Genomic DNA, 17,024 nt, shown 5'->3' on the forward strand with positions numbered 1-17,024 from the left:
AGCCTTTAAATGAATAAAACACAATCCCATGTAAAAAAAAGTCTTCCCCCCTCAAAAACTGTAGTACTTAATTTAAAAGACTTGAATCCAATAAAGTCCCCAGTTCCTATTTATAGGAAACAGAAATGAGCATGTTAAACAATACAGGTTTGCAGATGGTGGGGAACTTCTTCAAAAAAGAAACTGAAAAGGAGAAAATAAAAAAGGTGGAGGGGAACCTTCAGCACCATGTCAACCAATCATAACATGCTGACCTTATTTAGATCTTTTATCCCATGTTTTTACCTTTATTATATTTTTTCCATTGCCATTTAGTCCCCATATACCCCCATCTCCCAGCAATCACCACACTGTTGTCCATGTCCATGAGTCCTTTCTCGTTTTTGCTCCACCCCTCCACTCCCTAACCTCACTCCCCTGCCCCCACAATCTGTCATCTGTTCTCCATCTCTGAGTCTGTCTCTGTTTTTCTTGTTAGTTCAGTTTGTTCATTAGATTCCACATATGAGAGAAATCATGTGGTATTTGTTTTTCTCTGACTGGCTTATTTCCCTTAGTATAATATTCTCTAGGTCCATCCACACTGTTGCAAAGGCTAAAATTTTCTTCTTTTTTATGGCCAAGTATAATTCCATTATGTAAATGTCCCCTAGTGGTTTTATCCACTGCTCTACTTATGGACACTTGGGCAGCTTCCCTATCTTGGAGACTGTAAACAACACTGCGATGAACATAGGAGTGCTTATGTTTTTTTTTTTCAAATTAGTGTTTTGGGTTCTTTCAGATATATTCCCAGAAGTGGGGTTGCTGAGTCAAAAGGCAGATTCATTTCTAATTCTTTGAGTCATCTCCATACTGCTTTCCACAGTGGATACACCAGTCTGCATTCCCACCAACAGTGCAAAAGGGTTCCCCTTTCTCCACATCCTTACCAGCACTTGTTGTTTGTAATTATTGTTGATAACCATTCTGACAAGTGTGAGAAGGTATCTCATTGTGTTTTTTATTTGCACTTCTCTGATGATCAGTGATGTTGAGCATCTTTTCATATGTCTATTGGCCATCTGTATGTTCTTTGGAAGAAGTGTCTGTTCAGGTCCTCTGCCCATTTTTTAACTGGATTGTTTATTTTTTTGGTGTTGAGTTTTGTAAGTACTTTATGAATTTTGGATGTTAACCCCTTATCAGATGTATTGGCAAATATGTTCTCCCATTCTGTGGGTTGCCTTTTTATTTTGTTGATGATTTCCATTGCTATGCAAAAACATTTTAGTTTAATGAAACCCCAAGTGTTTATTTTTCTTTTGTTTTCATGCCTGGGAAGATATATTTGATAAAAAAATTTCTGTGAGCAATGTCTGAGATTTTGCTGCCTATATTTTCTTCTAGAATTTTTATTGTTTCAGATGTAACATTTAAGTCTTTGATACACTTTGAATTTATTCATGTGTGTGGTGTAAGAAGGTGGTCTAGTTTCATTTTCCTGCACATATCTATCTAGTTTCCCCAACTGGACAGATACATGCAGTTGGGAAATTAATCAATGAATAAACTATCCTTAGCCCATTGTATGTGCTTGCTTTTCCTTTGTTAAATATTAATTGACTATAAAGGTGTTGGTTTATTTCTGGGCTCTTTATTTTGTTCTATTGATGTATGTGTGTTTTTATGCCAGTACCATGTTGTTTTGATTACTATGGCCTTATACTATAGTTTGATATTAGGTAATGTGATTCCTCCAACTTTGTTCTTTCTCAGGATTGCTATTGCTATGCAGGGCCTTTTGTGGTTCCATACAAATTTTTGCAATATTCATTATAGTTCTGTAAAATACATCATTGGAATCTTGATAGGAATTGCATTGAAACCATATATTGTTTGGGGTAGCATGGACATTTTAATGATGTTAATTTTTTCTATCCATGAACACAGTAGTGCTCCCACTTATTTGTGTCTTCTTCAATTTTTTCCATCAATGTCATAATTTTCTGAGTGCAGGTATTTTACATTCTTGGTTAGATTTATTCCTAGGTATTTTATTCGTTTTGTAGCAATTGTGAATGGGATTGTTTTCTTAATTTTCCTTTCTTTTAGTTTGTTATTGGCACATAAAAATGAAACTGATTTCCAAATATTAATTTTGTATTTTTCTAATTTGCTGAGAACATGTATCAGTTCCAGTAGTTTCTTGGTGGAATCTTTTGGGTTCTCTATGCACAGTATCATGTCATCTGCAAATAAAGAGAGTTTTATTTTTTCTTTCCAATGGGGTTGCTTTTTATTTCTTCTTCTTATCTCATTGCTGTGGCTAGGACTATGTTGAATAAGAAAAGTGAAAGTGGAGATCATTGTCTTGTTCCTAATCTTAAAGGGAATGCTAGTAGTTTTTGCCCATTGAGTATGATACTGGAAATAGGTTTGTCATATATGGCCTTTATAATGTTTAGATATGTTTGCTCTATTCCCATTTTCCTGAGAATTTTTCTCATAAATGGTGCTGAATTTTATCGAAAGGTTTTTTTTGTATCTATTCATATGATCGTGTGTTTTTTATCTTTCATTTTGTTTATGTGGTGAATCACATGTATTAGTTTATGAGTGTTGTACCATCCTTGCATTCCTAGAATAAATCCCAATTAACCATGGTACATGATCTTTTTGATGCATTGCTGTAGTTGGTTTGTTAGTATTTTGTTGAGGGTTTTAGCATCTATGTTCATCAGTGATATTGGCCTATAATTTTCTTTCTTTGCAGTGTCATTATCTAGTTTTGGAATTAGGATAATGCTGGCATCATAAAACGAGTTTGGGAGCCTTCCCTCCTCTTGAATTTAATGAAATAGTTTGAGAAGCAGAGGTGGTAGTTCCTATTGGAATGTTTGGTAATATTCACCTGTGAAGCCATCTGGTCCAGGGCTTTTGTTTGTTGGGAGATTTTTTTATTACTGCCTCAATTCCACTACGTGTAATCTATCCATTCAGATACTCTGATACTTTCTGATATATTTTTGGAAGATTGTATGTTTCTAGGAATTTATTCATTTTGTCCAAGTTGTCCAGTTTGTTGGCATATAATTGTTCATAATATTTTATTGCAATCCTTTGAATTGTTTTGGTGTCAGTTGTTATTTCTCCTTTTTCATTTCTGATTTTATGTATTTGAGTCTTTTCTCTTTTTTTCTTGATAAGTCTGGTTAAATGTTTTTCCACTTTGTTTACTCTTTCAAAGAACCAACTCTTTGATTCATTGACCTTTTGTATAATTTTTTTAGACTCATTTATTTCTACTCTGATCTTAATTATTTCCTTCCTTCTATTCACTTTGAGCTTTGTTTGTTGTTCCTTTTCAAGTTCCTTTAAGTATAAAATTAGATTTTTTTATTTGAGCTTTTTCTTGTTTTTTAAGGTAGGCATGAAATGCTATGAATTTCTCTCTTAGGACTCCTTTCCCAGTGTCCCACAGATTTTGGATTGTTGTGTCCTCACTTTCATTTGTTTCAAGGTATCTTTTGATTTCTTGTTTGATCTCGTTGTTGTACCATTCATTGTCTAGTAACATGTTATTTAGCTTCCATGTCTTTGTGTGTTTTTCAGTGTTCTTCCTGTGATTGACTTCTAGTTTCATAGCGTTGTGGTCAGAGAAGATGATTAATGTGATTTCAATCTTCTTAAATTTATTGAGACTTGTTTTGTGTCTAACATGTGGTCTCTTCCATAAAACATGCCATGTGCACATGAAACATTTGTACATGCTGCTGCTTTGAGGTGAAATGCTCTCAATATATCAATTAAATTCATCTGATCTAGTGTGTTGTTTAAGGCTGCTGTCTCCTTGTTGATTTTCTGTCTGGAAGAGCTATCCATTGAAGTCAAAGGGGTGTTAAAATCCCCAACTGTGACCATATATCTGTCATTCTCTCCTTTTATGTCCATCGGGATTTGCTTTACTTATTTAGGTGCTCCTATGCTGGGTGTGTAAATGTTTATTAGGTAACATCTTCTTTTTGGATTGCTACCTTTATCATTATGTAGTGTCCTTCTTTCTTTTTAACTATAGGCTTGGTTTTAAAGTCAATTTTGTCATATATAAATACTGTTATCCCATCTTTTTTTTTCTTCCCCATTTGCATAAAATTTTTTTTCCAACCCTTTACTTTTAGTCTGTGTTTATCTTTCTATTTGAGATGGGTCTCTTGGAGGCAGCATATATATGGGGTTTTTTTCTCATCCAGTGAGCTACCCTCTGTTTTTTGGTCAGAGCATTTAAGCCATTTACCTTTAAGGTGATTATTGATAGATATGTACATAGCAACATTGTATTGTTAAACTGTTTTCCTATTTTTTTTCCTGTCTCTTTTTCTTCTTCTTCTTAAACCAAGCACTTTAACTTTAACATTTGTGGCAGTACTGGTGCTAGGCTGGGAGTTTTTCGGGCAATGACAAGCTGCAAATCTAATCTGGCTGCTCCGCTCCTAGTGACTATCCTGGAGCTCACTGTTACTTGTTTGATAGGCTTTAGGAAATTGTGAAACATGGGCCAAGATTAGCCATTCATGTGGAAAGCATCTTGGGTAGGCCTGTAAGTTGGGCGGAGTGGAGTCTCTGGGAATCCCCAAGGTGGGCCAAACAGTGTTAGCCAGACTGATGGGATCTCAAATATGGCACCTGCCTGCTGGTTCCATGGCTCTGCAGGGGGATGGCTCAGAAAAGGGACAATGGCCTCTGCTTGCCCCAATGCCAGAGACTTCAGCCTCTCCCACTATGCCACTGGCGCCTTTCAAGCTGCCACCCTGGTGCTGGAGCTCAGATGGAATGAGTATAAGTAGGTGGGATCATGTGTGCATTCTTTAAGAGGAATTGCTTGGGGCTCCAGAAGTTTCTTTCACTGACCCAATTGCCACTGGTTTTTGCATCCAGAGCTGTGGGGACTTATCTTCCTGGCTCTGGAATCCTGGGCTGGGAAGTCTGGTGTCAGACTGGGGCTCCTCACTGTCAAGATATTCCTCCCAAATTTTTATGCACCAAATTTTTGCATAAGTGAGAGAGCTTCCTGTTCTGTGTCTGGCCCCTCCTACCAGTCTCAATGAATGTAGTTTCTTTAATTCTGTCATTGTCAGACTTCCATTCAACTTGATTTTTGACAGTTCTGAGTGAAGATTGTTGTATATTTTAGTTGTAATTTTTATGTGGTTGTGCAAAGAGGCTCACCATGTCTGCCTATGTTGCTATCTTGACTGGAAGCCCATCTGATCTTGATTCAAACATGCAAACTGTACAAACAAAGCAAAACAACTTTTTTTTACCAAACCAAGGCAAATATTTATTAAAATATGACATTGTTCAACATTTAATAAAATGGATATATATATTTTTTAATTTTATTTAGTTATTTTTCAAGTACAGTTTTTTGTCTATTTCTCCCAACCCAGCCTCCCCTGCCCCGTGCTAACAACTTTTATAACACTTATAAGACAACTGGAAATCTGAACATTAGAAGCATACTTGATGTTATTAAGGCATTATTGTTGCTGATTTATAACACTTTACAAAATACCATTGTAAAACACCATTCTCTTATAGATACATACTGAAAAATTACAGATAAATTATTATAATGTCTGAAATATGCTTCAAATAATATAGATGAGAGGGAGTAGCTGAGGTGTTGATGTAGCAAGATTGGTGGTAGATTACTGTTGGAGCAGGTGAGAGAATATGGGGGGGCTAATATTATATTATTGTCTAATTTTGCGCATGTTTAAAAATTTAAAGTAAACAAAATCAATTTTTTTCTGAATGAGGACAACATGGCATGAAGAGGGGCTGAGAAATCTTTAATTTTTCGTAGGTTTTATTGCTGCATCATTTTTTTAAATCAGAATTTTGAAATTTATATTTTTTTATGGATCAGAAATGTTGTGTTCCATAAGAAGGAGCAGCTATGGAACCAGGGCATCTAGTGTTCAGGAAACAGGCTGATGGTTTTAGAGAAGGGGCTGAAGACCAGCTTACCTGGGAAATAGACTAGGTGGAGGTTAGCTTGCAGGGAGTTTCATAGAGAGTGCTCTTCGGATAGCACCTTTAAAGGTGAGGGGAGTGAGAAGCAGTACTGGGCAACAAGAGAAGTTGAGCTATGATGCAATTATAGCAGGGACCTCTGCTGATCCCGTGAGGAGCTCTGGAACTAGGGTAGCCCTTCCCAGTTGTCCCAGCTGAAGTAAGGAAACTAAACCTATTTCTTCTCATCAGTCATTAGAAGAGGTTGCCCTCAGGAAGGGCCATACCTTTTATGAGGCAGCTTCTTCCATGGCTGAGAAAAATTCCCAGAGCCAGCCTTAGCTGTGGATGCCTTACTCTCCCAGCACACTCTCAGGGATTGGGGAATGAGGGTCTTAGGCCTGAAGGGTCTCTGGGCAGTGCCTCACAGATTCCACTACATGTCATTATGCCAACTTTACTGCACACAATCCAGGGGTTTTTGCTCCTAGGTGAGCAGCAGTTAAGAATCAATACCAAAAGGACAAGTCTTTACATTAAATTCCTGACAACATTCCAAACCCACATAAAGTGATAAAAGGTTTTATAAACTACATACTCTTTATACCTATGTATACTTTGAGTATCTTATATAACAGTGGTCCCCAAGTCCCTTGGGGTTCCCAGATTGGCAATAGTGCTCTCTGAACTATTTCCAGTATAATTTTAAAGTAAAATATAACATTGAAATTTTTATTCTTTTCACTTTGAAATAATTTCAAATTTACTAAAAAGTTGCAAGAATAGTGCCAAATGCTTCCATATATCTTTTAGCTAGACTCATCAGTTGTTAACATTTTGCCATATTCATTTATTATTTCCTTATATAACTATCATACAATGATTAAAATCAAGAAATGAAATAATTATACAATGCTATTATCTAATCTAACAATTTTCAACCAGTGTGCCATGGCAGGCACACTGGTGTGCCGCAGGAATTTTAAAAACATGCAGTACCTGATTATTTAGTCAGGGACTCTGTCTTTTCCCTTAGATTTTTAAATAACAAATCACAAGAGCCAACACAAAATAGCCATCTGGTGTGAATGAATCAAAATCATACCTATCTTTTGGTCAGATCAGTAAAAAGTATATATTTTTGGTGTGCCACAGAATTTTAGTAATTAGTTTATGTGTGCCATGAGATAATAAATGTTGAAAATTGGTGATCTAAGCCATAGCCCATATTAAAATTTCACCAATCATTCCAATAATGTCATTAATAGGGATGTTTTTTTCTAAAGTGTAGGATCCAGTCCAAGATCATATTTTGTATATAGTTGAGATGTGTCCTTAGACTCTTTCGATCAAGCCTATTTTCTCAGACTCTCCTTACTTTCATCACCTTGACACATTTGAAGATTGCCGGTATCTTTGGCAAGAATACTATAGAAGAGACTATATTTGTTTTCTATACTATGCAATAAATTACCAAAAATTTAGCAGCATAAAACAACACACATTTATTATCTCATAGTTTCTGGGGGTAAGAACTTTGGGAACAGTGTAACTGAGTGCTCTCTGGGGCTGTAATCAATGAGTAATTGAGAGCTGGGGTCTCATCTCGGGACTCTACTGGGGAAGGAACTGCTTCCACATTCACTCAGTTGTTGTCAGGATTTATTGTGGTTATAGAACTTGTGCTTCTTCAAAGTCAACAGGAGAACAAGACTCTGGAGTGAGTATGCTAGCAAGACAGAGACTTACAGAAGGAAAGATAATCACAAAATGACATCCATCACCTTTGACTTATTCAATTGCTTGGAGAGAAGTGACAGGCCCTGCTCACACTCATGATGAGGAGGTTATTAAAGGACATAAATACCAGGAGGTGGGATTATGGGGAGCCATGTTAAAGTCCTCCTCTTTGCATCCTATCAGGTAGTTCATGATATTCATTTGTCTCACTACTTGTGATGTTAACTTGGATCACTTGATTAAAATTGGTGTCCACCAGTCTTCTCCAGTTATTCTTTTCTTCTTTATACATAGTAAGAATTTGTAGGGAGATATATACCTTGAGACAAGATCAATATTGCATCTTCATCAAACTTTTAATTAATTGCTCTGTGAACTTGTGAATTCCTAATTATTCAGCCACTTATAATCCATTATTGGTTCTCAGATTATTCCAGATATGGCCTGTCAAAGACCTTTAAAGCTGACCCCTGTGTCCTTTTCACAGGGCACTATTCTTGCAACTTTTCAGTAAATTTGAAATTATCCAATCACAGAGGGTTCCCCTCTTCATTTTCTCCTACCTCTCTAATCTATCACCAAATGAGTTTCACGTAACCCTCTGATATCTTCCCCTTTGATTTTGAAGTACAAAATCAATCTGTTGAGAATTTGCTTCCCAGCAATTGTCATCAGTTTGGTTCAAATAAACTCACAAAAATGCTCACACGTTTGGACATTTCTTAAGGTTGACAGAGGTAATATGCTGTAGTCATTAAGAAGGTGGACTCTGGATCCAAACTGCCTGAATTCTCATCCTAGCCACCAGGGACAAACTGAAGTGACTGTTGGGAGAGTCACTCATACTTTAATCACCTGTGTGATAGTACTACAATAGTGCCAACCTCAAAAGGAGGTTGAGAGAATTTAGATTTACATGTAAACTTCTTAGACTCATGCCTGCCACACAATAATTGCTCAGTAAATATTTTTAGAATGAATGAACCTCCTGGTAGTTAGAAATGCTGACAGAAGAATGAAAATCAGGGGAAAACTCTGATCTATGTTCTTTTCAGAAAATAAATAAACATGAATTTTTCAGAGATTTTTATCCTCTTGTAGAAATATTTTTAAGAATTTCATTCAATAATTTTAAATTGTCTTTAATATATTGTTATATACTGTAAGCTAATGACATCTCTGTGAAATGTCACATATGTGATTCAAGAAAAAAATTTTTCCCACTCGTTTATGTTCATGTTCTTTGTTCTTCATTTAAAAAAAGAAAAGAAAAATTAGAAGAAAACCCATACAAGCCTGGTGTCAAATCTAAATGTGATTCTGTGTCTGGAACTCTGATTCCTAAAAACATTAAGTCATCGCAGAAAACACCAAGAACATTGAGAAAAGAGGAAATCGAAGGAGGAAGTTGAGAAGAATAAGGCTCCATAAATATTCTCCCTGATGCTCTCTTGAGGGGCATGAGAGCTGCCAGGATCTGAATCTCAATAAAGATTCAAGGCAGAGCAGGGAGACCTATCCCAAGCTTGTTTCTAGTAATATCTTTTCAACAGCTGACATCTCTACACCGCATTCCTGATTTAATTACTTGCAGGGACAGCTACTCTACAGGGTCTCACCGAAAAGCTTATTTGTCTCCTGTTGGACAAGGAATGAATGCATTAGAAATGTTCTAGATAATTTTTGTATTTCAAATGGGTATTTCAGTCCCTTTGCAATTCTTGCCCAAGTTATCCTCATCTTCTAAATCTGAAGTAATTTCCAAATCACTGCGAAGGCATTATTGAAAATCGTGATTCTGTAGAATCTTTCAGTCAGTTGAAACAGGGCGGGCTAACGGTTTAACTGAAAAATGGAATGGACTTCCCATCAGAGTTCCCATAGTACGTGACTGTTTTGTAACCTAACACAATGAGGTGGCTGTCACTAGATGATTCAGCAAGTTAAAATCTCAGTTCCCTCTCTGAAGAGGAAATGGGAAGCATGTGTTTGTTAGATGCTAGGATAACGCTTACTCGGACTACAATTCTCTCCCATCAATGTCAGGCAGAGATTATGATCAGGAAAGTAAGAAGTAAGGTCAATTGTCCACCTTGGTCAGAACCAAGCTTTGCAGCCAAACCCATATTTGTCATGTTTCCTTGGTCTCTCTGTGTATCTGTCCACCTCCCCCTCACATATACACACCAAATCTCAACTATTCCACTGCTAATAATGGACCTTGGTAAAATTCCCTAGGGCAAAATCAACAGTGACCGGAATTTTCAGCTCATGGAGTATCATTGGGAAATTTGCCACATTGGAGTTTGACTGACAGCCACAAAAACCAGTTTGACTGAGAGTGGTGAGACCATGAGGTCTAGGTGGAGTATTAACTCACCAGCTTGGAATGATAACTTGGAGAATGCTCACACAGCCTTTTATTTATGCTTCAATCTAAGTCTCCCAGAGTGCTGAAGTCATAGAAATGACTAAACGAATGTACAGCAGGAAGATTTTTTATGCAGAACTTAACCACCAAAGAAAAGCTCCTTTCATCGGGGGTCCCTGGAAAGTAGTGTTTAAAACAGCTCTGAGCCAATCATACTCATTCTCATCCTTGTGTGATCTTCAACTCCCCGAGAAGCCCCACTGTGCTGAATTTTAAATGGCATGAACACAGGATGGGGAGAGGTCCACCCCAACCTTTCTGGGAAAAAAAAGGCAAATATATTTTTTTATGTAAGACCAGGTGGAAAAATTCTTTTACACATTTGACCAGGTAAAAAAAAAATGAAAACAGGCTTTATTATTTCTCTCTTATACTGAATTTAGGAAAATTAATTGCTATTTTCAAGTTTTAATTCTGCATATGTCTTGATTGTTGACAGTTTTATTTTTCCACAATAAAACCAAGTTTATTGAATATTGTCCATAGCCTTAGTACTGTACTCCCACTGGAGTCCTGACCACTGAGCCCATATTGATAGAAAATGTTCTCATTTGAAAACACCAGGTTAACTTTAAACTAATGTATCTCACCCCAATGATTAATGTCTTAAAATTATATTATTCATAAATGCCAAATAAAAAGTGCTTAAACCTGGTCAATGTTTTTCATTGGAGGAGGTGTTGTGAAGTATTATAAACAAGCCAGTATGTGTAGAGCATGAGTTTCTGAGTCAGTGAGACCTAAGGAGGAGAGATTCAGAGTGTACAACTCACCAGCCTTGTGGCTTTATCCTGTGCATTTAACCTATAATTATCTCTTTTCTTACCTGGAAGCAGCTCCACACAGGAGAGCTATAAAATTCAAATGCAACAGGAGAGGAACTGGCATGTGTCTGTTCTGCACACTGTTTAATTGTCCCTCCCTCTTTCCCCTAAATTTAGAGAAATGAGATGACAGTTTTTGTCATCTTTCCCAAAGGCAACTAGGATCTGGAAAAGTAAAAGAGAGCCACAGAGGGAATCAAAATATACAACAGATGAATTCATCACTTTAAATTTTTCGAGGTTCCTTTTTTAAAATTATTTTATTGTTGTTCTATTACAGTTGTCTGCATTTCCCCCCCACCACTCCTCCCCACCCCAGCCAAACCCACCTCCCTCCCTTGCTTCCACCCTCCCCCTTGGTTTTGTCCATGTGTCCTTTATAGTAGTTTCTGAAAACCCTTCCCCTCATTGTCCCCTCCCCTCTCCCCTCTGGTTATTGTTAGATTGTTCTTAATTTCAATGTCCTTGATTATATTTTGTTTGGGTTTTTTTTAAGATTATAGTTTCTTTTTGTTTTAAATTAATTCGTGGCTTTTCTTCTGAACTGAAATTAACCACTTTGGACCTCAGCGGCCTCATTTATGGAACTAGAGAGTTGGACCATCTACGCCAGTGGATTTCAATTCTGGTTGTTCATAAAATCACTTAGGGAGCTTTCTTAAAGTGCAGATTCCTGGCCCCACATTGACAGAGGCCCCGTTTCACTTGGGCTTTGTCAGTGTGTGTGGTTTTAGAAACCCACAGAATATTTCTTGTTTGACACTCAGATAGTCATCGGAGCCCCCCACCATCTCACATGCCAGGCTCTGGTACAAAACCTAAGGAAATGGTACTCATACTGGAAAACAAGAGTCATTTTCCCTTAAAGTATTTGTGTGCTGCTTGTCAGCTTATCCATCCCTTAAAAAAGCTAGCCAGTCCTTCTGAACAGCAGGTCCCTGGGAAAGGAAAGGCAGACCCCACTGTGCGTTTTGGTCCATGGAGCAGGTATCCTGGGGGCTGCCTTGTCTGACAGTGGCAATGAGGCCTGGGAAGTTCCCTGTCTTGATGAGGGAGATTTTGAACTAAAACTACCAAGTGGGATGAGGGAGAAGAGAGTTATGGTTTAGTCTTGGGCCAAGACGCTTACTTTGAACCCAAGAACAAGTTGAGCTGTGATCTAAAAGGGAGAGGAAAGCCAGGAAGCCGTAAGTACAATGGCTTGCCACTGCTGCTGCCTTTGCTGCCCTCCTCCTGTGGCTGAATGCCACCATTTGGTTCCAAATACAAGACAGCTTCTGGCTTCTCCACCTGCTCCTACATTCACCTTTATCTGGGAATGACTGCTCCTCCATCTTCTTAGGTGCAGAGATGGCCCTGGCAGTGGCGTTTATCTTGCCCGCCCCGATCCCCCGACAGGAGTGGGCACAGTTTTGCCCAGTGCCAACTCCCTCCCCTCAGCATTTGGGGTTGGGATGGACCTTTCTTGAACAGAGAAAATGGTAGACTTGGGACTTATCAGTAGCCATATTCTTCTGTGTAGACTGTGAAAGAGAGAAAACAAGTCTGCATTAAGAAGAATGAAGTTATGGCGAGAAGTCAAAGGTGCAAGATAGAGAGTGAGGAGGACGCCATGGCTCCTCTCATCCATGAGTCCCATCTGAATCCTCACCCATGGTGTTCAAAATTAATGCCCCTTTGACTAAGGTGCTGAAACTGGCTTCCGTTGCTTTTAATCAAAAAAAGTTCTAATGAGTACAGCTAATATGTGTGAATCACTCTATTGTTCATGTTCAAATAAGTGAGAAACTAATGTTTTCCCAAAGAGGAAGACAAAATACTTGTGAAAGAAAGCAATCAGGAAGTTGATCTGAGCTGAGATCCTCCTTTTAGAATCCCACAACCACATAGAACCACAGACATTTGTTCTTAAAGGTAACTCACTGCCACTGCTCACTGGCTACATGATGTAGGGGATGCTCTTTTAACCCTGTGTGCTTAACTACAAAATAGCCATAAAGATTCCGTGAAGGAGTAGGAATTGAACCATTCACTCTATTGAGGCTTCTTCCAACTTTAAAACCTATGTTTATACAGCACTTGATAATAATAAAATGAATCTCCCCTGGAATTATTCTTGAAACCACATGATAGAAAAGCTAACCATAAGAACCACAAACCAGCTGCTCATGTGAGTGACAGACAAAACTGAAAATTTTCAAATTGAAATGTCAATCTTGCCTAACTTTTCATAAGACATTTTAGTTTTGCTTGAAAGCAAATAACCTAAGAAATGAACATATTCAACCCCCCTATTTATTTGAATAAGATTTAGCAAATATTTATTCAGAGCCAGCTAAATACCTGACACTATGCTAGCTATTGTGCCCTCGAAGATAACCTGCTCTCTGGGAACTTAGCGCAGTTGGTGGCTGATGAGGGTACACATCAGGGCACCATGGTCTGGTTGGTGCTGGATGGGGGTGTGTTCAAAGACAAAGTGGGAGTTATAGGCAGATTTTGGAGGCAGGCAGGGGTGCGCTGGTAGGTGTCATGGAAAAACAGATGAGTTCAGTCAGGGGAGCGTAGCTGGGGCGGGGGCAGTCTGGGGCAGGAAGGAAAGGTCTGGGGCCCTTCCGGCAGTGAGACAGCGAATCTAACACATGCGGTTGAGAACCAGGGTCCAGTTCTGTAATGAAATAAAAGCCACTCTTTCCAAAGGCATTCATGGATCGAGGCTGATTCAGAGGGAACGAGAAAGATAAAAGTGAGCCTTTAGTACAACTGTGGAGAAACTCCAGTATTTAAAAATTAGTCACAAAAGATAATAAAAGGATCCGATGCATATTGGAGCAGTGGGATCCCAGAGAAGTAGATATAATGACTTATAAATGGAGTAGAGACATCTTACCTGGGAGACTGGGTTGATGGAAATAGTAAGTGATAATAAGTAACATTATTGCGTGATTGCTAAATGCCAGGTGCTTCAGGCTTTGCACACCTTGACTCACTTCACACATCACAACCCTGTGAGGTAGGTTGCTAGTCACGAAGCTCTCTCCCTCCCTTGCTTACTCCCCTTTCTTGCACTTCTCACCACCTACTACACAATGGACCTTTATTTATTGGTACTTAAAAAGTATTTATTGGTACTTAAAAAGTATTTATTAGTACTTTTTATTTGTCACTCTCTTCCTGCTAGAATGGGCTCTCCTTAAAGTCAGGGATATGTGTTTGTTTTGCCTGTTTCCCTAACACTTAGAAAATATAGTGGGAACTCACTAAGTATTGGTGAATAAATGAGTGCTAGGAACTGAGGTACAGAATGGTTTATAACTTGCCCCAAACCAAACAGCCAGGGAGTGGCAGACCTGGGAGCAATGGTGTGAATGGCTAAGAGGGCCTTTACTGAAATGGTGATCTCAGAGAGAGGAATAAAAGAACTGAGGGTGGAGAGACTGGAACATCAGCCTAGTAAGAACAGGCTTAAAAAAATCCCCGACTCATTTATTCACTCAGCTATTCAGCAAATATTTACTGAGCACCTACTATGTGCTAGGCATTGTTTCAGGTACCAGGAAAATAATGGTGGACAAAGCAGAAAGTGACCTGCACTCAGAGGGGAGTGGGTAAAGGCAGACACTAGGAAATAAATGAAGACACAGAATAATTTCAGGGATGATAAATTCTGGAATGATATTAGAACAGGGTGATGTGATAAAGAGTAACTAGATGGGCTGCATAGCATCGTTAGACAGGGACCTTGGAGAGGACCTCTCTGAGCTGATGATTAAGGATATTCCTGCAGTGTGAAGCTTCAGGAAAAAATAAGACTCTGAACAAAGATAGGGAGGCAGCATTCGGGGATGGATCTGAAGTGGGGGTTGGTGAATGAACAGAAAGTGTTAGTGGAAATGGCAGCTCTACGTGGGAAGCTGAGAGTTCACAGACAGGAGAAACTCCATGGTGATCTGTTGGGCAAAGCCTAGCTAGGACCAGAGCCAAGTAGTTAAAGAAATTTTCCAGAAAACTGTATCTGGTTTTAAACCTGGAGCCCAAACCAGAAAGACCCTGTTTTAGTTGACCAGCTGAGGGGTAAAAGCAGAAAGGGCCACATGGAACAACAGAATGGTGGGCAAAGGGCAGGGACCTTTCTATTACAAGAAAATTCAGATCAAGCTTGAAAGTGCCTTGCATTGAATTGCAATGTGTCCCCCACAACCTGTGCATGGGTTGTATGCCTGGCTAGAGCAGAGGAGCCGTAAGTGATGAGTGGCTTCAGAGAACATCTAGTACAAGTGATACCTCCCTGTGCTGTGGACCAGGTCGGTGATCCTCAAATCTAGCAAACATATGAGATCCCCACTCATCTGTGTCAAGGATGAGACCAGGAACCTGCATCTGTGATGCAAGTGCTCTCCTGTCAGGCCGCACTTTGAGAAACGTGCCAAAGGAGCCAATATTAGGCCTCAGGAAGCCCGTGAACCCCTAGGGATGGAATGAAAAGTGTGTGTGTTTGCATATATGTACATTTCTTTTCCTGGGGAGAAGGTCCATATCATTACAAGATTCTCGACAACCTAAGAACCACTGATCTAGTCCTGCCCCTTGTCTTACAGAATCAGAAAGAGAGTCCCGGGAACGCAACTGGGCCAATCCACACAGCGGGAAGACAGCAGACATGGGCTCTTTCTTCCAACTTTCTCTTTTCAAGCCTCCCCTTCTCTTCTCCCTCCTCTGCTGATAGCAAGGGTGGTAGAGAGAAGCAGGAAGGGGGTTAAGTACCCGGGGGGCTGAATCATCAAAGGATCTGGCTTCAGGTGGGCCAGATCAGTAGAGTTAGAATGAGGATGCCTAAGCAAAGGACCCAGTCACTCACCTCTACTGCCACCCCAGGACCTGACACCTGTGGAATCCTGCCTCCAGCGGAACTTCCGGCTAGGACAGATGGCATCTGTTCCCTGTTGTCAGATGCATGGTGGTGACGGAGCAGTGCACTGGTGTGGGTCTGCCTCACTACACCTGAGCGGGCGGGTGGTGCCCAGTTTACCCGCCTGCACTCAGTTTCCATTTGTCTGTGTCCTCCAGCCAGTCTAGATCATGACATCACCCTTGCAAGTATGTTCAGGTCACACGTCCTCTTGGGTCCTCCTCCTAATCTGGACTCCATGTCACTCCCCCCAGCTGGCTCCTCACATTTAGTATGTGTTCTGCCCTCTAGTTTAGGACCAGATTCTTCAGACTCGGGCCTTAGCTTCTGGGTTCACCAACCCTGTGCCCTTTACTTTTCTGAACTGAAAACTTATCATCTTTGCTTCTGGCATCTTTTCTGTTTTTTGTATTCTGCCCTGGTGACAAGGAACTTACGTCCCTGGCCCCAGTAGGCCACCCAGCAGGCTGGCATAACCTGCTACTCAAGAGCTGAACAGATTCGGAGTCTGACTCCTCCCGCCAGATAACCACATGAGAAAGCTGGTCTGTCTGACACCCTTTCTCTGCCTTTACATGCGAGACTGTGACACCTCATCTCACAGTCTGACTGAGGAGACCACAGTTCACTCTGCCTTCTTATCAATGACTGTAACTCTCCCGCTCATTCCAGGTTCTCTCAACCTTGTGTCCCCACTCAGCTTGCCAAGTCCTTTTCCATTCCTTTCCCTTTTTTCTTCCTCTTCTTTCTACCCTTCCTCCATACTCTAGACCTTTATTGGCCCTCCTTGGTATCGCTTTGCCTGACAGACATACCGAGGAGTAAAAAGTTGCCTGACCTCTTTGTGTTGACTGATCCCATCTTTATCTGGTGTGGGATTTGTCTTGGAGGCAGCTGTCCAAGAAGGCTGGACAGTGGCCACAGCCTGCAGAGCACGCTGTATGGCAGAAGAAAGAAGGCTGCTGTGTAGTTTTCCCAGCAGCTTCCTCAGATCCGTGGGCGATGGCTTGGACACCTTGCCATTAACAGACAAGGAAATTCAGAGCTCAGGAGACTGGCCCCAGGGTCTCCAATTACATCAGTGCAGTGGTGGAAGTGCACCCAGAGCTCTCAGACTGAAAGC

Source organism: Artibeus jamaicensis, unplaced genomic scaffold (genome assembly GCF_021234435.1).
Source record: "Artibeus jamaicensis isolate MK-2021 breed Jamaican fruit bat unplaced genomic scaffold, CSHL_Jam_final contig_466, whole genome shotgun sequence".
NCBI lineage: Eukaryota > Metazoa > Chordata > Mammalia > Chiroptera > Phyllostomidae > Artibeus > Artibeus jamaicensis.